The 23,098-nt window shown below is 36.4% G+C and overlaps 1 long non-coding RNA gene across 1 annotated transcript; it reads left to right on the top strand.

The window, feature by feature from the left end:
* The first annotated feature begins 16,829 nt into the window (after positions 1–16,829).
* Positions 16,830–17,796, top strand: LOC107939570 (uncharacterized). The gene is made up of 3 exons (XR_001695148.2): positions 16,830–17,071; positions 17,320–17,404; positions 17,490–17,796. It is a non-coding gene; the product is annotated as an uncharacterized lncRNA (long non-coding RNA).
* The last annotated feature ends 5,302 nt before the right edge of the window (positions 17,797–23,098 follow it).

Genomic DNA, 23,098 nt, shown 5'->3' with positions numbered 1-23,098 from the left:
TTTCTTCACCATACTTCTATGTAAAATTCACATTGGTTCTTTCTTCAAGGCCCCATGATCATTAATCAAAGGTAGTTGAACCTGAACTGAAGCTGATCCGAACTGTTTTTTCAACTAAGGTACATGAAAAGTTGGGTGAATTCGTGATCTTGGGGATAATTGGAGTGTATAGACCACCTATCTCACCTTTTTTACCTTAGGAAAAAGTACTATTATACTTAAGAGATAGTGTCTAATGAAGGACTCTTCTTACTGTTTGTTGCTTATAGAGTTGCAATAGTAAGTAGACTAGATCACTAATCTGAAAAATCCTGTCAGTTTGATATTTGTCAGCCAACTATTTGATATGAGTCTGAGCTCTTTTAAGGTGAAACTGCAACAATTTCCTAGTAGCCTCTCGAGCCAGTAAACTTCTGTCCACCATTGCCACAGTTAAACTCCTGCCAAATAAGGCATATGTTGCGGTGTGGATTGTCCATCTTGTAAACTTCTGTCCACCATTGCCACAGTTAAACTCCTGCCAAATAAGGCATATGTTGCGGTGTGGATTGTCAATTCAAAGCCGCATATGGAATGAGCTGAATTGTAGAGTGAAAAGATGAATTATACCACCACTCCGTAAGGGGTAACCAACTTGACCAACCAATAGGTGTTTCTCTAGTTATACACCTCAAGTAATTCTCCAGGCAATGATTAAGTACCTCGGTTTGACCATCCGTTTAAGGGTGATATGCTGTGGACATGAGAAGTTTTGTACTAACTCTTCTAAATAATTTTTGCAAAAAACCACTTACGAATATCCTGTATTTGTCTGAGATAATCGAGTCAAGCATTTCATGCAATTTTGTACACATGGTTCAACTATTCTTAAACTACTTCTTTAACAGTAAAGGGGTGAGATAAAGCTAGAAAAGACCACACTTAGTCAAGTGGTCTACAACAACTAAGATGGAATTCTTCTATTTGGAAATTGGAAGACCTTCAATAAAGTCTAAGCTAATAACATACCAGGCTTTTTCTGGAACAATTAAAGGTTGCAAAAAGCCAGGTGAGGCTACTATTTCATTTTTACATCTTTGGCAGATTAGGCATTCCTTAGCCTAACGCTTAATATTTGATGTTAACCCCTTCCAATACACCAAACTAGACAAACGTTTCCTTGATGTATGAATATCTGAATGACCTTCAACAACACTAGCATGAAAGTGCTGGAACTCATCCTTCCTTATTACAATCATCCCCTTCCTTATCAAGAAACGTCCATCCCACGAGTATTTTTAGTGTTGTGGACTTTGCTGCTGTACACCCTTTATAATTTGAATCATCTTATCATCTGATTGATAGGATTTTTGTATCCTTCCCAAAAGACTGGAAATAACAGAACTGTAGGATAACTAAAATAACTGTCATTGTTTAAGGTGAGGTTGCCTAGAGAGAGCATCAACTATCCTATTGTTGATTCTTTTCCTATAGGTTACCTAAAAATCGCACCCTAACATCTTAGCTACCCACTTTTGCTGTAAGGGAGTTATGGCCACTTGATCGGACAAAAATTTTAAACTTTGGTGATCGGTTATAGTCTTGAAATGTCTCCCAATTAGATAAGCATACCACTTTTTGACATTTAGTAATACTGCCAACATTTCTTTCTCATAGATTGAAAGACCTTGGTGCCCGTCTCTTAAAGCCTTACTAAAAAAAGCCACTGGTCTACCCTGTTGTTGCAAGATTGCCCCAACCCCAAAGCTACTTGCATCTATGTCCACTATGAATTCCAGCTAGAAATTCAGTAACACCAATACTGGTGCAAAGCATAAGGTTTCTTTTAGAGCCTGGAATGCTGCTGCAGTCTGCTTAGTCCAACACCATCCATTTTTTTTCAACAATTCTATTAAAGGCTTAGCCAAAGATCCATATTGTTTGATAAATCTTCTATAGTATCTAGATAGGCCAAGAAAGCTTCTCAATTTCTTAACAGATTATGGAATAGACCATAAGGAGATATATTGAATTTTGGATTTGTCCACGAACACTGTTCCCTCATGGATCACATGTTCCAAGTACTCAATTTGCGAAGTACCAAAACAACATTTACTTATCTTAGCAAATAACTGTTGGTTCCTTAGAATTAGAAAGACTGCTGCAAATGTTCTGTCCAAGAGTTAGAGTATACCAAGATGTCATAAAAAAACTAGCACTGACTTCCTCAACAAAGGTTTGAAAATTGAGTTCAGAAGAGCTCAGAAACTGGAGAGGGTGTTAGTGAGGCCAAAGTGCATCACCAAGAACTCGTAATGCCCTTCATACGTTCTAAATGCTATTTTGTATACATCAAGTTTCCACATTCTGATTTGGTGGTATCCAAACCTTAAGTCTAACTTGGAGAACACCTTAGCCTCCCCAACTCATTCAACAGTTCCTCAATTATGGGAATAGGAAACTTATTTTTGAATGTATGTTGATTGAGTTGTCTATAATCAACATACAAGTTCTAGCTTTCATCTTTTTTTTGACCATCATAATTGGAGAGGCAAAAGAACTGTTGCTGTCATTGATTATTCCAACTTGGAGCATTTCCTGGATTAGCTTTTCTATTTCTCATTTTTAAATGGCAGGGTATCTATATGGTCTAGTCTTGATCACAACCCCTTAATCTTTCAAGGGAATCTTATGGTCTTGCAACCTAGATGGTGGTAGTTCTTTAGGTGTTTGGAAGACATCAATAGAGTCATCCAATAAACGTTAAAGTTGTTTATCATTGGCAGTGGATACTTCTATGGAAAAGGGTAACTTTGTTTGGAGAACTCATTACCAAGGTACAAGGTCCCAATGTCTAACCAACCGTCACAAAACACTTGGAGTTAGAACCAATGGTTTCCACTTCTAATGAACCAGGGACAATTCCATAAATAATGCATGGCTCTCCCTTAACCAAAAATTGCATGGTTAAAGAGCTAAAGTTTTAGATAATATCCCTCAAGGCCAGTAAGTACTGAACTCCTAGCACCATATCACAGCCTTTAAGTGGAAACACCATGAAATCTGTGTCAAACTAAGAACCTTGGGCTTTCTATCTGACCCCCTTACATAACCCTATCATAAACAAACAACTACCATTTGCCACAGTGACCTTCAACTGATCTTGTTGCAACATATGAAGTGACAGCCTATGTACTAGCTTAGCATCTATGAAATTATGAGTATTGCTTGAATCTACCAAAATAATAGCCTAGACAAACCCCACTTGAGTAGTTATTCGCATAGTGTTGTGGCCTTGTGAACCCGTAATCGCATGTAAGGAAATAGTAGGAGATTTTGATGGATTATCTTCAGAAACACCCTCTTTTAGCTGATTAGAACATTCTTGGAATTCCTTCACCTCACTATCAGACGTAGGCTCGAATAGGAACTAGTACAATTGTGATTTGACACACTTGTGCCCATATGATACTTGGATCCACACAAAAACAGTCCCTTCTGTTTTCATTTAGCCATCACAGCATGTGAAATGGATCTGGAAGTAGGTTTACTAATTGGAGAATTGATCACAGATGAAGTCTGAAAAGTAGAGACAAATCTCACATGTGTTGAAGAGTTCTTTGATGCAACAGATGGGCTAAAGAAGGATCTAGCAGAGACATTCAAGGGAACTAAGGTCTTTTTTAGGGAGTAGAAGGGAATCCCCTCAATCTGCTTGGCTAATTGGAACCTTTCCACTGAAGTTGATGGTGGAAATAGATCAAGATAATGGCCAATTTCTACCTTCAAATTACTTATAAAAATACTAAGAGCATAAGCTTTAGGAAGATGCACTTGGTTAAGTAAGCTAACAAAAACATCTTGGTATTGTTCGACTGTACCTTGTTATTTTAGACTAACCAACTCATTCATAGGATCACAAAAGAAGTTGGATTTAAATCGGTCTTGTAGGCTTCTAGCATAGGCTGTCCAAGTCAACATGTGTAAGCCACCATTCTGATGAAAATAAAACTGGTGCCAGTCCAGAGCTTAACCCTCCAGATTTAGCATTACTGTACGAATTTTGTTTGTCTCAAGAGTTCTTTTAGCCTCGAAGAATTACTCCAGCTTAGCCCACCATCCTCTAAAATTATTCCCAAAGGCGAGCGATTATACAGGTGGACACTGCCCACGTCAACAGGTGGAGCAACACTTACCTCAGCAAGAACTTGACTAGCATTTGGCATAACAAAATCTTTAGGAGCAAAACCAGGTGGTGCTCCCCCCATAACGCCCTTTCCTTTGCCAATGACTCCAATAGTGGGTGGTCCAAAATATTGGCCAAGCAAGGTTTGAAGGTCCCCTCTAAACTTGTCCTTGAACTCTTGGAATTTAGTGTCCATCTTAGTGTCCAGTCGAACCAATTCCTATTAAATCTTAGAAATTTTGTTGCTGCATTCCACTAACCTCTTTCTGTAAGCGAGTAGAAACACCATCTCCAGCCATAGTAGGGATCGAAGTGAGCTTTGATACCTTTGATACACTCTAAAATTTAAGATAGAACAATAAGGAGAATAGAAGAAAAAAAAAGAGAAAGGGAGATATGTTTTCTGCAACCTTTTTGTGTATTTATTTTGATAACCACATTACCTTACAGCTAGAGCTTAAAAGAAAGAGAAAACAGACGTGGCAAAGTTAGTTACAATCGCCAGTTAGTCTGTTGATGCTGTCACCATTTCACTAAAGACATTACGCATCGTTTCACTAAATTTTATTTTATGTTTACAACACACCGTTCAACTAAAAGAAAAACACACCGTTTAAAACCCTTTGATTCTAACACACCGTTCTATCCCATACATCATTGTAATGCCCGGGCCCACTAAACAACAAACAAACCAAACAAATAAAAAACAAAAACAAAAAAAAGTCCGAATATTCCAGTCCATTTACAATCCAAAGCCCAACTAAACCTAACCCAAAAATTAAAACCCAAAGCCCAATTCCAAACCTAACAGACTTAACCCAACTAAACCTAATTACCTTAGCCCAATACAGCCCAAACATTAACAGAAAAAAAACAAAACCCTAGCCACTCCTAACCCTAAGCGCTGCCCTAGCCTTTTTCAACCACCCTCTGCCGCCGCTCCTCTGACACTTGCAAAGCAATAAGAACACGCAACAGAAGCCAACAAGCAGTAGAAACAAATAGAAAATGACAAAAATAAAAAAAGAAAATAGTTTGTAATGGTCTATAATAAAACAACAATAGGATTTTTGTATCTTCTTCTTTTTTTAAAAAAAGCGCACATCAGAAAATAAAAAGAAAAAACAAAAAAACTTCAGAGGTGATTTCTCGTTTTCATTTTTCTATTTTTCGTTTCATTTTCGAAATAATAACAAAAAAAGACTACCTGTTGAGTGGTCTTCCCCGTCGTCGCCTCTTCTGAGCCAAAGGCCAGCAGATCCCTAGGGATTCGGCCATGGACCACGGAAAAGTTTAAAAAATCGAAAGGTTTTCTCCTCTTTCTGGAAGATCAGCACCGGTTGAGGGGTTTTTGACTCCAAATCGGAGTTCTACGCTTTAAGGCGAGCAAGAAAGCCACCACTTTTTTTTGCCTGCCGCCGAGAACGGCTTAGCTGTCACCAACGATTGGTGGCCGGCATGACGGAGCTCGGCGACTTCCCTGATCGGACCTGAATGCCTTGAGAGAGGGGGAGCGGTTTTAATTTTAATTGTTTGGTTTTTTGAAAGATAAAATGAATTTTTTTGTTAAAAATTTTAGTTTTATAATAGTAGCAAAACGACGTAGTTTCAGACTTCCCCCCTCGCGCCCATAACGACATCGTTTTGGGGGACAAAACCGTGTGACCCGACCCATACCGAAGGGGGATCCGCGTGTTTCCAAATATTGGGCTATTTTGTGGATAGCCCCTCCGTTTTCGCAGCGCATGTCGATTCGGTCCTATGCTGATTTTCTTTTCTTTTAATTTGGCCTCGCACTTTGGTTTTTGATGCATTTTGGTCCTCTGACCAGTTTCGAAGCAGGGGTATGTGAAAGACACAGTTTGAGATTTGGGATTATTTTGTATTTGGCCCTCGTGGTTTTGTGCAAGTTTCATTTAGACCCTAATCTTCTCTTTTTAAATTTTTCCCTCTAATTCTTTCTTGATTTCGATTCAATTCTAGATTCTTTTACTTTAAACTGCTTTATTTTTATTTATTTCAAATTTTTTACATATTAATTATTTTAAATATATACATATATTATCTATTTTAGTTTCTCTTTTCATAAACTGTTTGTTTTTTTTATTTTCTTTTTCTTGCATATTTATTCTAAACTTGTCACATGATATTTTAAATTGTTTTTTTAAGTTATTTATTTTGAATACTTTATATATTATTTTATTTTATGTTAAAAATATTATACATGTTAATTATTATAAACTGTTTTACATTCTCTACTTTAAATTACCATTTTTATTTTAAAATCGTTTTATGTATTATTTATTTAAAACTGTTTCATTATTTTAAATTGTTTCATATACCTTTTTAAACTCTATTTATTTATTTTAAAATATTCTATTTATTATTCATTATAAGATTTTTTTCTGATATTACCTATTTTATACTTTTATATATATGTACATTATTTGTTCTAAAATTTATATATATATCATCTTTTCTTAAATTGTTTTATATATTATTGATTTTAAAAAATTCATTTTTCACTTTATTTATTTTTAAACTTATTTATTATCATTTTAAATAGTTTTTACGTTTTATTTATTTTAATTTGTTTTATACTATTTTTTTTAGATTTTTATATACGTTATTTTTTCTGTTCCTTGATTATTAATGTTAGCATTTAAATAATGTATGTTGAGTGATTATTGTCATTGTGTGTACCATATTTCGTTCACTTGTATTTTCATATTATTGTCGTACATTTGTGTGATGTTATCCATGTATATTTGTCCCATGCTCATTACTATATTTTTATGTCCCAACATTTTTATCCAATATAGATAGCTTTATTTTACTCCAAATAAATAAATGCACATCATTTTGGTTCTATAATCGCCATTACTCAAAAATTTTAAAAATAAGGCAATGTTCCGTTTTTTAGAAATTCGAAAAATCGTGCCCTAACTTACTGGGTTTTGATTTTTTCTCGTTTAACCTAAATAGCCGAATATCCTTTTAAAATTAAAATACATGATTTTTGAAATTTAAAAGACAAGCTTATTCTCGAGGGTTTAAAATGTCGTGTCCTAACTTATTGGATGTGACATTTTATTACTTCGAGACAAGAATATCTTTAACATCTGTTTCGATTTATCCAGCCATTTTTGTAAATTTAACATTAATAAACAAGGGATTGTATTTAAAATCTTTTCAAAATTTTAATTTTCGACATTAAGACACTAATTAATCAATTAGGTACCAATTTTGGGCGTTACGAGGGTGCTAATCCTTCCTCGTGTGTAATCGACTCCCGAACTCGTTTTCTCAAATTTTGTAGACCAAAAGCACTGTTTTAGTAAACTGAAACATTTTATTAAAATGACAAACTATAAGGTGATCTGATCACACCTAATAAAAGATTGGTGGCGACTCCCATTTTCATTTTCATTTTCAAACCAAAAAGCGACACCCTTTTTCAAAAAAATGGTTTCGACAGCTTGGCGACTCCACTAGGGATAAAATTAGAGAGTCAAGCCACAAGTTGATTAACTTTTATCTTTTTTTCGAAAATAGAAACTTTGGTTTTAATATACGATCCCTTCATTGCATTTCATCCATTTTTGTTACGGTTTTTATCATTTTATTCCTATTTTCTTTATTGCTTCGAGTTTTTATACATATATCCTTGCATATTGCATTGCATGACCTCTTGGTTACACCCTTTTAAGTGGGAGTGGGAAGCTATGCCTTCGTGAGGTTTTCACATCCGCATGGGCTAGTAGACTGCTTCCGGGATACATCCGTACCTATGTCTTCGTGAGATTTTCATCTTCGCATTGCCATAGGGAAATGTATTCCCCTGAACCGAACTCAGTCTATATGAGCCTATAATTGGTAAGGGCCTAGGAATCTGCCGGTTCAGGTACCCCTTTTTTAGAACCAAACCCCATATAGCAAGCCTTAAGAGCCCACCCTAGGTAGAGCCACTATGAACCCCTAGTGGTCACACGGATAGGTACTTTATTTTGTTTATTTCTCCTGTGCTAACATGTTTTCTTTTGTTTTGATTACATTGTATTTTCATCATAGAAAGAGAGGTGTTGAGTCACATTCGATTGTTAAATAGAAAAGCTTGTCATGGAAAATGGATTTCTTGATAAGGTGGAATATAATACGGTCGTTCGAATATGGTCCGAGTAAATAACAAGAGAAGGCTGATAGTCTATGAAGGAATACACAAATTTGCTTCATCGTCTGAGAATTCAAGCCGACAAAGATTATTCGAGAGCCGTCATGTCTCGACTTTCTTAAAGAAGCTAACAAGCATTACAAGGATGAGTGAGCAATGAGTTGCAACCTGGATCGAGCAAAAAGAAGCTAGTAGAAGCATCCATTGAAAAGTTCGTAAAATTTTATCTTAACCGCCGGATATGAAGAAAGGGATCGATGTTTTAGCCTGGAGTATGAGGACAAGACCGTATAAATATCCATTTTATGTAAAGAGATTTGTTTTCTAGAAAAGTTATTCTAATAGAATTGAATCAGAATCAACGCCTCGTTTTGCATTCATGCATCTGCATCATGTTGCATTGCATTACATTGCATTACATGCATCACATTAATTAAAAGAGTTGAAATTCCTTGAAGATATCAAAGACACTGTAGGAACGATGAGAAATCTGAACATTAATACCGTATCTGAAGAGGGAGATGGGGAAGAGAATTTATTAGGCATCTGTCGTTACATACTTGGAAGTGTTCTGAACAATTGGACTGCAGAAGAGATTCATGTAGTTTTTAGAGTTGATTTAGAGTAATGTTCAAAACACGCTTGTTGCTTTAAGCCTAAAAGCAATAAGAATCCTTTTGTGAAATAAGGCTTATGTTCAACATCTTTATTCCAATAAAATGCATCTTTGTTTCTCACTTCGAGCAAATATTCTTTTATTCTTTCCACTTCATTTATAATCATACTATACAAACAATTATTCTTAGATTCCTTTGTCCTTTAGACTTTCCTTCAAATACTCTTTTATTCTTCATTCATGATCATACCACACAAATGATCATTCTTAGATTCATTTATTCTTTGAAATCTTCCTTCGTACCCACAATAGGTCTTCAGATATCAACGACATGAGCGACACTGCTACTGACCTAGAGTTTTCTTTTGAGCAAGATATGTGTCTAGAGGGATATCAGGACTTTGAAGACGATAGAGATTGTAGCCTATCTCCTGATTTGTTAAGGACGATAGAATAAGATAAAAAAAAATGGATCCTACCATGCAAAAAGTCAGTGAACATTGTGAGCTTAGGAGAAGAGAAAAGGGTGAAGATTAGAGCCTGTATCACCACAGAGACAAAAGTGAGACGTCATTGAGTTATGCCTAGAATTCCAAGATGTTTTCGTACAATCGTATCAAGATATGCTTGGGCTACTAAGACGTGAGGATGCTGCAGGGTGTTTGAACAGCATATGCTAATGGTTTTACGATGGCCAGGCTAATTAGGAGGTTCGGGTACTGTTGGTTCACCACAGAAGGGGATTGCATTAGCCGTAAATACCAATTTGAGGAAGACAAGACTCATGTGCCTCCTCCATTTCTTCACAGATTTTCTATATATGGGGCATAAATGTTATTGGGCCAATCTCGTCAAAATCTTTTGGCCAACATCGATTCATCTTCGTGATTGTTGATTGTTTCATTAAAAGGGTGAAAGTCGATTTGTATGCCAATGATACAAAGTCGATAGTCATCAAATTCCAAAAAAAAAAAAGATCAGGTGCCGACAAGGAATGTCAGAAAGGATCATGTCTAACACAACTGCACAATGTCAAAAGCTTGCAGCCTGTTCAAAGATCAGACGCCATATCACAGTGTAGCAAAGGCAACCGAAAAAGGAAAAATAAAAGTACAAAAAAAATAAAAATAGATAGAGAAAGAAGAATAAAAACAACAAAACAAAGGTCATAGTGAAAGACGATCGAGACTTGTAAAGATTGGCATAAAGAAGTTACCATTTACCCTCTATGCTTATCGAACGTCGACCAGGATCTTCATCGGGGCAACACATTACTCATTGGTTTATGGGATAGAAACGACTTTGAAGACAAGATTCATTTTCTATGAGTCTTGTCAGAGCTGAAGTTGGATAAGGCAGAATGGATCCAATCCCGACATGATCAGTTGAATTTGAAGAGAGGAGGTTGAAAGCTATCTGTCGTGGTCCAATACACCAGAAATGAATGATGTGAGCTTACGATAAAGAGGTTCATCGTAGAGAATTCCATGAGGGAAACTTGATATTGAAGAAGATCTTTCCTATACAAAAGGACTTCAGAGGAAAGTGGATGCCAAACTGGAAATGACCTTATATAGTAAAGAAGGCCTATTCTGGAGGAGCGTTGATATTGATCGAGATGGATGGCAAAGATTTGCCCAATATGGTGAATTCAAATCCAGTATTCTACCTAAAAGGGGAAAGGCCAAGGTGAAAACCTTTAAAGGGCACCTTGTGAAAAAAAAAAGAAAAAAAAGGAGGGGCCAGGGCGAAAACCCTCAAAGGGCGCATTGAGACCAAAGGGGATTTGAGTTGAAAACTCAAAAAGGGTGGCTCAAATTTGGATCAAAGTGGGGCATACAGTAGTCTTGCTATGCCTGAATTAACAATGAAGAAGTATGCTATGTCTCGGGGAATCGACAAAGTACTCCAGATCCCTTAAACATAGATTGAGCTCAAAATGGTCCTCAAGAAGTTGGTACAGAGAAGCTCAAGTTGCGATATCCGAGGCACCTAGTTTCCCATTTTACCCATTTTGAATTTTCTACCTTTGATTACCTTATTCTTTTCAAGATACGTCCCAATAAATTTCCTTCTTAATTGCATTTGTTATCCTTGATTAACTTACTTGCTTCGAGCCATGCTCCTAATTAATTTCCTTCCGGTCTATTGTTATGATCTTTTTTCAAGCATTTTACATTGAAATAACGATTAGTGGACTAATAATACTTTCATAAAAGGAGTTTCGCATATTACTTTAGAAGCTTCTAAATAATACAAGAACCTGAAACATGACTTTTGTTTAGAACTCACCAAGCCTAAAGGTTGGAAATATTAGAGAAAGATGATTATCTCTTTGGACTTTTTTTTGGTTGAACAAAAAGACAAGACATTTCATCGGTAATATAACCTCGACAAATAACAAGCAATGTCAACCCAAGTGTAAAAGGGGATCATTCTCGGGAAAAGAAAAATGATACTCTGCATTCATACAGATATCAGACATATACATCTGGTCATTACACCTAGGGAATGGTGTAATAGATCAAATTGATTAAAGATGATACAAATCCTATACCTCAGAGTTGTAGCAGGATGGATGGAAGAAACCAAATGTTATTCCCCTGAAGTTACAGTGGGAGGTACAAACTTTATGTCCCAGAAAGTACAGTTGAAGGGACTTTGAAATTACAGCGGGACTTTGAAAACAGACGTGGCAAAGTTAGTTACAATCGCCAGCTAGTGTCACGGGGCTGGACCTTTCGTCTCGCGATCCGTGCAGCCTTAGGCAATTCGCTCGTCCAAACTCGCCCAAGTCAGCCTTTACTCGAATGAGGATTCCTTAAGAACTCCTCCAAGGCACCAACTCGTACAGCGGAAGCAAACTTATGCCAAAAGAAGCTTATAAAGAACAACAGAAAGGGGGCGCACACAAAGTGTTTGAGTAAATGCTCTCTATTCTCTTATTCACAAAGAATAATGAAACAATGAATGGAGTGAGTACAAATGAGGGGGAGGCTCTCTATTTATACTTGAGCTCCCCCCAAACCGACGGTCAAGATACAATTACATCGACGGACGAGATTAAAGTTTACCTACCATCAAATCTCTAAGAATATAATATCATATCTTCTAAGATTCCATATCTTAGATAAGATATGTAATCTTATAAAATAATATCTTATAAGATTCCATATCATATCTAAGATCTCTAAGATTATAATATCATATCTTCTAAGATTAGTTACCATATTAGCCTAAGTTGCCATCTCTTCGCTATCGGGCCAACCAGGCTTCAATCTGACAGGCTTCTTTAGTATCTCATTGAATCGGGCCAGTTCTCGTGAGCCAAATGATCCCCATCTGAGCAATAGACCTCCATTGGATGCATTTGGTGCGATGGTCACGGGCTTTGAACTGCGGCCCGTGACATTCTCCCCCACCCATTCTCGCAACGCCCTCGTTGCGACTTCTGAATGCCACTGGCTTGATTCGTCTCGATCTCGTCTCGACGCCTTAGCCTTTCCCTTTATTTGGGACTTTTGCCTCGGCTTTCGTCGCTTCTTAACTCTAGCCGTCCTACTCGTTTGTACATCTCGACGACAAGGAGTTGTGTCACTCCCTTGCCCACATTCTAACTTCCCTCGAACAGAATCCTCATGATTCGCGACACTTGGCTTCGCTTTGCCCACAGTCTCTCGGCCTTCTTGCTCAAGAACTTCGAAAGGGCCCCTACGTTCTCGCCAAGTACACAAGTTAGAATGCAAAACACTATCAGAGTGTTTCGAATGTACCTTTGCATTTACTCGGGTCAACTGTCCCACATGCATCACTTCTTTTTCCTTGAAGTCCGATGCACCACCCACCTCTCCCATAGGTGGAAGCCTTGTCGATGACTCGGCCAACTCCGACGCTTCACTCGATTCGAGCCTCATTGTTCCTAGCTTCACTGTTTTCATCGCAACTTCTTCCTCTAAGTTCGATGACAAACTCACCTCTCCCTTGGGTGGAAGCCCCTCCGACGACTCTCTATGCTCGGACGTTGCCTTTCCTTTGACTATGGCTTGCTTTGGACAGTTCCGCAACTCATGCGGACCACGGCACAAGAAGCACTTTACTCGCTTCTTTTTGCTCCTCTTAGCCCTCTTGGCTTCGGCTTTACCCTTGCTCGAACCAAGCTTCTTGGGCTCCGTATCTGCTCGATCATTCCCATCGATAACAGACTTCCTCGGACACTTCCGCAACCGATGCGGACCATGACATAAGAAGCACTCGACTGGCTTCTTCTCGCTTTTGGCCTCCTTAGGTTCAACACCCCTTGTGCTCGAACCAAGTCCCAAGGCCTTATCCACCGGCTTCTTCTTAAGCGCGGATTTCCTTGGACATTTCTTCAACATATGTGGACCGTCGCACAGAAAGCATTTCAGCTTGTCTCTTTTCCTCTTGGGTTTCTTCTTCCCAACTCGTGGTTTCCCATTACCACCATTGTCGCCGTTGCCATTGCCATCCACACTATCTTCCTTGTGATCCATTTCACATACGCCCCTTCCATCGGACTTGGAAGACCCAAGCTTGTCGTTCCCTTGACCAAGCTTCACTATGGATTCAACTACCGTCATGGCTTCCGACAAGTTTTGGACACCTCTTTGTTCCACCTCTTGTCTGACCCACGGCTTCAATCCCTTTTGAAAAGCAAGCAATGCTTCTTCATCGGTCACATTTGCAACTTGGAGCATGAGTTCCTTGAACTCACGAACATACTCCCCCACTGTGCCCCGTTGCGTTATTCCTTGCAACTTTGCCCGAGCTTCTTCCTCGGCAAACTCTGGGTAAAACTGTCCCTTCAATTCGCATTGGAACTCCTGCCACGTCCCAATCTCACCTTGCCTTTTATCTGTGGTCCTACGTCGCCACCATAAAAGCGCAATGTTAGTAAGAAACATTGAAGCAGTATTTACCTTAACCGCATCATCCACGATTCCTTTGGCACGGAAGTAGTGTTCCATCCTCCACAAGAAATTGTCCACCTCACATGCAGACCTTGTCCCCACAAACTCTTTCGGTTCCGGGACACACTCGCTACTGAGTGCTGCACTCGACACTCCTTTCCCCACGGCTGCTTGACACAAGGCTAACTCTCCCTCGAGCTCCTCTATCCTTGTGCTCAAAGCCCTCGTCGTGGCTATTGTTTCCTCCTTTAAAGCCATCATCATGGCTTCGAGAGCATTGTTCCTCTCCGTCAGCTTCTTCCTTTGGGAATCTAGCAACTCTTGCACACTATCCCTGTGGAAGGTGAGACACTCGGTAACAAAGTCCCTTGACTGCTCCCTCAAGTCATCAATGCTTTCCCCAAGCGCATTGCTCGACTCTTTGGCGTCCTCCATGGACTCCTCAAGTTTCCCCACGCGTTCCTCAACAGCCGACAACATCTCCCTCAAAGACTTCCTCGCCCACCTTTGTTCAGACTCTTCTCTTGACATCCCAACGGTGCCTTCGAACCAACAGCTCGGATACTTCTTGGTTCGAACTCTAGCTCTGGTACCACTTGTCACGGGGCTGGACCTTTCGTCTCGCGATCCGTGCAGCCTTAGGCAATTCGCTCGTCCAAACTCGCCCAAGTCAGCCTTTACTCGAATGAGGATTCCTTAAGAACTCCTCCAAGGCACCAACTCGTACAGCGGAAGCAAACTTATGCCAAAAGAAGCTTATAAAGAACAACAGAAAGGGGGCGCACACAAAGTGTTTGAGTAAATGCTCTCTATTCTCTTATTCACAAAGAATAATGAAACAATGAATGGAGTGAGTACAAATGAGGGGGAGGCTCTCTATTTATACTTGAGCTCCCCCCCAAACCGACGGTCAAGATACAATTACATCGACGGACGAGATTAAAGTTTACCTACCATCAAATCTCTAAGAATATAATATCATATCTTCTAAGATTCCATATCTTAGATAAGATATGTAATCTTATAAAATAATATCTTATAAGATTCCATATCATATCTAAGATCTCTAAGATTATAATATCATATCTTCTAAGATTAGTTACCATATTAGCCTAAGTTGCCATCTCTTCGCTATCGGGCCAACCAGGCTTCAATCTGACAGGCTTCTTTAGTATCTCATTGAATCGGGCCAGTTCTCGTGAGCCAAATGATCCCCATCTGAGCAATAGACCTCCATTGGATGCATTTGGTGCGATGGTCACGGGCTTTGAACTGCGGCCCGTGACACTAGTCCGTTGATGCTGTCACCATTTCACTAAAGACATTACGCATTCACTAAATTTTATTTTATGTTTGCTACACACCGTTCAACTAAAAGCAAAACACACCGTTTAAAACCCTTTGATTCTAACGCACCGTTCTATCCCATACATCATATTTTCTTGATTTAAATTCTACCCCATAACCTTCACTTTAGGCAGTGTATACAACGAAGTGTCCAGCCACATCATAAGCTTCAAAATCTAACATTACAATCTGTTCAAATCTATTGTAGGTTTTCAAGGGACCTTTTTCTACAATTAGACTGGGATGAAGAATATTTTTTTTCACGCATTATACTCTTGAACATTTGGAAATCATTAACTAGGAACTTGTTTCGATCATGTTTCCAATCCAGCTTCCTATGGGTTTATGATGATTGTGCGTTCGATGTTTGGGTTTTTTTTTCAGTAGTTTAGGGTTATTGGATTTGAATTTGGTGGGTAAAACAAAAATTGATCTTGGGGAAGTTTTATTTTATTTGTTATTTAAGTTTTTATTTGAAGGAAAGTAAAGATTAAAAATTAAATTATATGGACCAATAAGAACTAGACACTTGAATTATTATTAATATTTTATTTCTCACGTAGGGGAAAAATAAATCGAAAACGAAAATTAATAAAAAAATAAATTATTTTAATTTTTTGAAACAAATTAATTTACTCAATATTGAAATCCAACAGTTTCTTTACTTTGTTTAGAAGATGATTACGAAATGCTAAGCTGTCTCAGGTATTCAGAACTTTTGCTTACGCCACTCCACTCGTTTCTTTTAGCAATCCAACGGCTACCTACCAGAGAATCATCACCCCACGTAAGCAGAGGCAAACCTTTTATCTCTATCTGCACGTCAACGCTTTGAGTTTAAAGGAGTGCCCTAAGCAATTTCAGGAAAAACCCAAGTGGTATAGACAGTGAGAAAGTTTGAACTTGAGAATAATTTACTAAAATTCTATAAACAAAACAGTCGAATAGTAAGAAGTTATATATATTTTTTTAAAGCTTAAATTTTACAGATGAAAAATTAAAATTAAAATTTATTTAAGGTGAATAAATTATTAGTAAATTTATGTTATGGTTATTTAATTTTAAAATGTTATAAAATAGTTATAAAATTATTCAAAAATTTTCATTTAAATAATTAAACTACTCAAAATATTTTATTTAAGTTATTGGGCTGTTATGTTTTCTTTTTCAAATAAAAAAAAAGAATCTAACTAGCGAGTTTCAAGTGATGATCGATACGAAAGATCAATACCCATCGATGAATAGAAAACATACTATAGATCTAAGTTGGTCTGATGGTTAGTATGAGAGATTAAAAAAAATATTTGTATTTTACCTCATAGGTTCATGACATTTAGAACTCTTTCATGAAAAATAATTGAACCGTAGAAATAAAAGGGGAATAGAATTTTTCGATAAGCATAGGCAGTGTGAATAAAAAAAGTCATATAATAATAACTTTAGCAGTCCAATTATTTAAATAAACACTTTCGAATAATTCAATCATTATATTGTAATTTGTTTGAAGTTAAGTAATTAAAATGTAAATTTATCGATAATAAGTAGTTTAGTAAAAAATAATATTAAAAAAAATTTGCTTTCCGTTTAAGTGTGAGATCTAATCAGATTTCAAAATTAATCAAAAAGAAAAAGAGAAAGAGGAAGAAAGAGAAAGGAGAAGAAATAAAATTCCCAAACACCCAAAGTCCAACTATACCAAACCACATTCAGCTCTATATAATCTATAATTCCAAGCTAAAACTTGTGTCCCATCTATCCTTTTTTTCTTAGTATTTTCTAGAGGCTTTGCAAGTTTGCAAAAAAAATGAGTGACCCCAAATATGCTTATCCCTACCCTGCTCAAGGTACTCTTTTCTTTGTTTTTTATGTTAATTTCCCCTTATAAATCCTCTGCAAGTTACTTAAGTTCTCAGTTTTTACATTACTGGCCATTGTTTTTATTTTTTCTCAAGAACTTCCTATGTTTATGGCCATAGGGTTTTATTTTTAGGGTGATTTGTGTTTTTTTTGGCTGATTTTCCCTTTGGATTAAAGGGAATATTAAGGGTAGATTTTGGTGTAATTTTGAATTATAAATTTTTTTGGTTAGCAGGTTATTATCAAGGTCCCCCAGTGGTGGCACCACCGCAATATGCAGCTCCACCACCTAGGAGAGAACCTGGTTTCCTTGAGGGCTGGTATGGTGCAATATTTTTGAATTAAATTTAATTTATTTTTTTAATGTGTAAATTTAATTAATTTATATATTTTATTTTTTGGCAGTCTTGCAGCTTTATGTTGCTGTTGTCTTATTGATGAATGTTGCTGTGATCCATCCATCATCTTTATCAGCTGATAATAAATAAAAATATTCTCTGTAATCTCACTATATATATTGTGATGCTAGGTTTAAATTCTTAGGAGGATTAATCTTTTCAACACTAGTAAAATTATAATTTATAGATAGTGATGATGGGTGTGTTTGTGTTTTGTGGTTTGAAGAACTTGTTGCTTTAAGTTTCTGTTTATCTTCTTCATCTTTGTAATTTTCTTAAGCAATGGAAGAAAATAATCAGCGAATTTCCAGTAATTAATTTTTTTCTCTTTTCAATTAATTAATTATGTGGCTAATGAAAAGGACATTAGTGGTTGAGATTCATTTGAGCTGTAAATCAATTCATAAATTGTGCAGTTACCTATTTGGTCCTAAGGTGATTTAAATGGCAATAAAAATAAATGATTGAATCAAATCACTTCGAACTTTAAATGAGTGTGAAAGGTTGGACTTTGGGAATTAATAAAGGTTAATAAGCGGAATGGATTCGGATGATTTCGGGTTTTTATAAGACGAAATTGAGTTAAGAATGTGTTGGAGTTTGTACTCCCAAGAGGTTGTTCAATCGTGGCCAATCGTCATTCATGCGCTAACTCAGTTGTATTGAGGCGTAAGCCACGTGAAAATGAAAAATGGGGGCCGGGGGGGGGGGAGGGGAGGGGTATTCGATTCTGATAATGGCAATATATTATTAAGTCTTGTTGATTAGTGAGAGGTAACAAGGGAAGAGGATGATGGTTTGATAGAGAAGACGGGGGTATGATGGTTGGAAGGAAATTTTGGCCTCATGGAGAGTTTACAGGTTCAGTGTGGGAAGTATTTGAGAATAGATTTACGTGAATTGTTTGCTTGTCCTTTTTATAGTGGGGGACAAACTTAGCTACGTACCCTAAGTTTGTTGACGTGGAAGTCTGATTTGATATCGTTGTAATGGTGGTGATGTGACGTCCTAGGATGAGATATTTTAGGATGACTAGCAATCAATTACTTTGAGTCTCCATGTGGTCTTCATATTGCCTCACCGAAGGTGCACCGTTCTAAAGTTTGCCAGGCTATGGTTCATGAAGCAATTACTAGTTCGTAAAGTAGCTTTAGGTTCGTGGTACCATTGGTTCCATTGGAAGACACATGTCAAGCTCTTTATGGTGTTCTGTGAGGTTCGCAACGTTCGCTACACAAGGTACAACAATTGCCCCCCAGGCAAGTGAAGGTTATAAAGTGACCTTCGTGAGCCAGGTGAAAAAGTCTCAGCATGGATGTTTATCATGGAAGCATCTTGAAGTTTATGATGAAGTATTATACATTATATAGGGGTTCTCATTCTAAGTTTGAATATATATATTTTAAATTTGTAGTTTAAATTTTGAAAAATTGAAAATTTTAAACTATTTAAATTTATAGTGGGATAAATGACTGTTATTTTTTCGTTCATTTGAGTTGAATGATGAATTTGGCAAAACGTACAATTTGTTACGATGTGTTGATTGAATTTCCAATGAAATCGTCATCATTTTTAATATTTAGGTACACATGCTGTGTGTTAATTGGAGGGACCTTTCTTGTTCACAAGAGATGGTGCGTGCATGTGCGTGTGATAACTTACCTAAGAAGTTTCATAGTAATCAAAGGGTTTCATCTTGTTTATAAATATTAATAAATTTTTAAGCCTCATTATCATTTGCTTTCTAAGTTTTTAAGTTTCTACAATTCCTCTCTCTTTCGTGTTCTTGGTGCAATTTAGTTTGATAGGTTCTAATCACTTTAATTTCTTTATATTGATTTTTCATTTTCCTTTTTATTGTTAGCAAAACATGGTTCCGAGATTGCTTAGTGTTCCTACTGATAGTAAGGAATTTGAGTGTACAACATTTGTAGAGGAGATGTGAAAATTGTTGGAGTGTAGGGTAATTACGTGTTTTAGTAATTTCAGATACATATTCTATGTTTAGAAGGGAAAACATTGATTGAGTGATATGAACAATTGTAAGAGAGAAAATCGTTGGTTTCTTTAGCACTTAAACATTTCTGAAGTAGGGTTTCATATGTTTCTGTATCTTTTCTTTGCAGAATTGTTGAATTCATATGGGGTGACTCCTGGGCAATTAATGGGTTCCTTGTGGTGGACTTTAATGGCGTATTTATTAGATTGCCAGCTACATGGAGAGTAAGCTTCTATAAATCTATTCAGAAGAATATACATTGTAACCAAGAATATACATTGTAACACCTACTAGTGAAAGCAATAAAAGAGGGTTCGTAATGTTTGGCACTCTAAGGGGAAGGAAAGCTGTCGTAGATAACACCACCAGCAACTTGAGTTTGGTGAGGGATAAATAGATTAAAATTAAGTGAACTTATGGGGAATTCCCTTTTCTTTTGGCCTGGGTTAAACCTTCCACTGAAAAAAACACTTGGGATATTTGTTCGTTAATGTTAGAGTATGCCCAAAGACCAATCATGAGATGATTGTAATCAAATACTCGTTTTACCTTATTTTTAATATAAGGCATTGCCATTTTTATTTAAGTTTATTTTCTTTGTGTATAAATAAACTAGTTAATAATAAAGTCCTAAGAATAATATGATTATTCTTAAAAAGGTCATTAGTCGAGTATTATTATGGGATTGGACAATGATAATGCATTGAGACAAAAATCAATACATGTGTCTGTGTTAGAGAACAACATACTGGACTAACATGCCATGAGTATGTTTCTTAGATTATAATGTAATAGCCACAAATATTACTCATAGTGATAACTATGTATATGATTATCAGACTTGAGATCATTATTGTCTCAACATCGTGAGTCGTATATTTTGATACAGTCAAACGTATACTGTAACATGTTGTACTATAAAGATTGATGTTGGATATACCACAATCCATGTAGTGGGATATGGTTGATCAAGATAGGATTTATCCCTATTATATAATAGGATCAATATCTTAGGTCTTTTGATGGATTACATAGAGGCCGAGACGTTATTGTTGCGACTTGGAATCAACATCTTCGAAAGGGATCCCATCAACAACGTCATTCATCGCTTTTCAGTTTTTGAAAGGTATATTTTCGACCTTTGTTTCAACTTGATTCGTTCCTCGTACATGGATCCTTGGTTGACGATTACCAGAATAATTTTTTCGCTGCGCCACGAGGCGTAATGACAATCCAATAGTTAAATGCAGTAGAAGAGGCTCAATTCAAAAGATTGCAAACAAGTTCGCCAATTGGGTATGAACAAGTTCAAAGCTTAAGGAACGTTTGGCAATTCAGCTTAATGGAGAAAATTCAAAATATTTGAGATGATGTGGACTTCAATACCCTAAGTGAAGCTTAACTTGATGGAATAAAGCCATGTAATGAGGCTTAACCATATATGGGTATAAAAATGTAATAGCAGAAATTGTTTTAGGATTATTTAAAGAACCCAAAAATTGGTTATTTGAGTATGCCTTTTGTCAATAGCGTAGATGTGACTATCGAAGCTAGAAAGGATGGTTCCAAGAGCTATAAAAGGAAAGAAAACTGTGTAGGTGATTGAAGTTTCATGAGCTACTGAAACCATTCAAGGAGTTAAAATTTATGATGTTACTCAAGAACCACTTGAGGGGAGTGAAGGACTCAATTTGCAGGTTCGCACAAAGAGAATAAGAGATCCATATTCAAATTCTCTTCCTTCTATTGGTGAAGGTCCCTTAAACGAGAATGTGAAAGATATTGAGTCTCATGCAGACTCTAATACACAATCTAGTATTGGAGGTATTACTTTAAACTTTCTAATTTATTGCATTTGTTTTTGTAGGGTTTTGTATTTTCTAGGCAAACGAACTATTGTAACCAAGTGAAACATTCTCATTAAAGATGAATAGTCATAGTAAGATATCTGGTGCCAAGATTTATCCCTTGAATGTTTCATTAGATTGTGAGATTCTTGATAAGGTTCTTTGTGAAAGTTTTAATTGGTCTTCTAGTAGTAGTTCCAGTGTGTATTGCTTTTATTACTTATCTATTTGCTAGAATTTAGAGTACTACCTGTTTGTTTGTCATGCAAAGAACTTATGTGGAGGTCAAAGTTCACTTGTGTCTCGAGATAATTTGATTGTACACAACCGTTGACAAGAAATAAAGTGATAAGTAAAAAGTATCATCTTTATAGTGATTGTATAAGCAAATTTTGTGAAATAAGACTTAGCAAATTGGCAGTGAAAATAATTAAGGGTGAATTAGACTAACTACTCTATTTAACTAAAAATTACCTAAGTAAATTAAATGAAAGAGAAATACAGATAAAAGCAACAGTTCACAAAAACAAACCTCAATGACATAAATGTGTTAGATTAATTATCTTCTGGAACTATGAGTTATTAAAACCTAGTAATAATGTTAAAGAAAAAATCCATGGCAACTCGACTATTCATTAACCCATGAAATCATACTTACTAAATTATTAAAATTTTCTAACACAAGTCTATGTTAAATCAACTTGGTAATTTACATAAGCAATCATTCATAAAGTGAGGTAATGAAACATTTTTATGCTAAAATAGTTTAATCACATTAATTCTAGGGTTATGCAAGGTAATAAATTTTTTTCAATATTATTACTAGTTTAACCTATTTTATCATAAATAAGATCAAACATGCATCAATTAGATGGTGTGTCAATTAATTACAATCTAGGTCTGATTAAAGTATTAATTCAGTTGCACCCACACATTCATAATGCACATATAGAGTGCCATGATTTTATTTGACTGAGTGAACAACCAAGACACATAACATCATTAACAAAATTTTAATAAATCTAAGCTAAAGAACATAATCAATCTAACAATAATAAATTTAAGTCGCTATGATTAAGCTAAAAATAAAAAAAATAAAAATTGACAAGCATGTTCATTAATGAAAAACAAAATAAAAGTAAAAATAGGAAGAACAAGAATACAAATCCAGTGTTTTTCTGCTCATACTCCCTTATTTCTTTTTTCTTTGCTCGTTTTGCACAAATCTCCTTAGGAATGTCAAAAAATTTATTCCCGACATGCCTTTGAATTGCTTCTCTCAACTTTCTATGTTTTTCTCTCAAATGGGGAGTAGAAGAATGAAAGAGAGGAGAAGAGATGATAAGTGAGTGAGTGATGAGTTGAGTAATCAAATAAGGCCTATTTATACATGAGGGGAGTGGCTATTTTTAGCAAATTGAATCCTTTAAAATATCTCACCCCATGGCCTATCCTTGCTTTAAGGGAATGGAGTTGATGGTTTTGCTAAATTTAGCTTGGTGCATGAGAGAGGAAGCTTAAAAAGGGGAAAGGGGTTTGAACGAAAATATGAGAATGTTTTTTTTGTTATTTTCTAAATACTTTAACCAGCATTGGATGATTGATTTGGGCTCCTTAATGGACGGTTGAGCCTCTCTTCCTTAATAGGCAATTCAGACTCTTTTCTCCTTAGCAAACTGTCCAATTCTTCTCCCCAATTTCTGAGTTGGGTCAAGCATTCCATTAATCCCTTAATTGGGGCATCAAAAATTGATTATTAATCATCCCTCC

The sequence above is a fragment of the Gossypium hirsutum genome, chromosome A02, assembly GCF_007990345.1.
Source record: "Gossypium hirsutum isolate 1008001.06 chromosome A02, Gossypium_hirsutum_v2.1, whole genome shotgun sequence".
NCBI lineage: Eukaryota > Viridiplantae > Streptophyta > Magnoliopsida > Malvales > Malvaceae > Gossypium > Gossypium hirsutum.
Note: the sequence above shows the minus strand (reverse complement) of the source record. Positions and strands in the feature narration are given on the sequence as shown.